At 41.1% G+C, this 781-nt stretch overlaps 1 long non-coding RNA gene across 1 annotated transcript; it reads right to left on the reverse strand.

Annotated features, from left to right (window-relative positions):
- Window positions 1–225: 225 nt before the first annotated feature.
- LOC109219832 lies at window positions 226–775 on the reverse strand. Its single transcript, XR_002066996.1, has 3 exons — window positions 612–775; window positions 358–508; window positions 226–271 (listed from the first exon to the last, which is right to left on the reverse strand). It is a non-coding gene; the product is annotated as an uncharacterized LOC109219832 (long non-coding RNA).
- Window positions 776–781: the final 6 nt, after the last annotated feature.

The following is a 781-nucleotide window of genomic DNA, read 5'->3' on the forward strand; positions in this document are numbered from 1 at the left end:
TCATGTGCATTTGACTTAGGGGACGTCAACACAGGGGTTGGGTCCGTCTAGGACAAGTGACCTGAATTGAAATGACCATCCTGATGCATCTTACGTGCTATTTGCATTTATTTGGTCGGCTTCGCATGTTGACCGGCTTATATACAATGAGTGAAAATTATGAAAATAGCAGTGTTAGGACTAAGGGAGGATAACCATCTGTTGTGAAAACCCAATGCCCAATTAGTATGCTTTGTTCCACCGGTTACACTCCCAACGATGCTCTTCATACCTGTCACACATGAATCATTTTAGCTGAGGACAAAATATTGAGCACAGGCTTACTTCAAATTGTGAGCAGGTTTAAAAGATAAATACCGAGAACTAGGTTTCCTGGACTAAATTTCACTTCAGTTGGGAAGCCAACCAGAACAAGAATGCCAGCAGTCTTTAACAACGACAAGTAAGGATCAAATGGAATATCTCCAGAAGCAGTGTTAATCATGAAGTCAAACGACTTACCCAGCGCCTGTAACAATGTAAAAGATCAATCACAGTAATAGCAGTTTAAAGCATTTTCTGCGAGATATCTTTATCCATAGAGAAGTACAGACACAAGCTTAAGACCATACCATCATCTGCTGTTCGTCCGATGAGACCACAAAATTGTCAGCTCCAAGAAGCTTCAGAGCTTCTTCTCTCTTAGATATACTTGTACTGAATACTGTTACATACAATCCAAAAGCCTTTCCAAACTTCACTGCTAAGTGACCCAGACCACCTAATCCAATCACACCCAGAG

Source organism: Nicotiana attenuata, unplaced genomic scaffold (assembly GCF_001879085.1).
Source record: "Nicotiana attenuata strain UT unplaced genomic scaffold, NIATTr2, whole genome shotgun sequence".
Lineage (NCBI taxonomy): Eukaryota > Viridiplantae > Streptophyta > Magnoliopsida > Solanales > Solanaceae > Nicotiana > Nicotiana attenuata.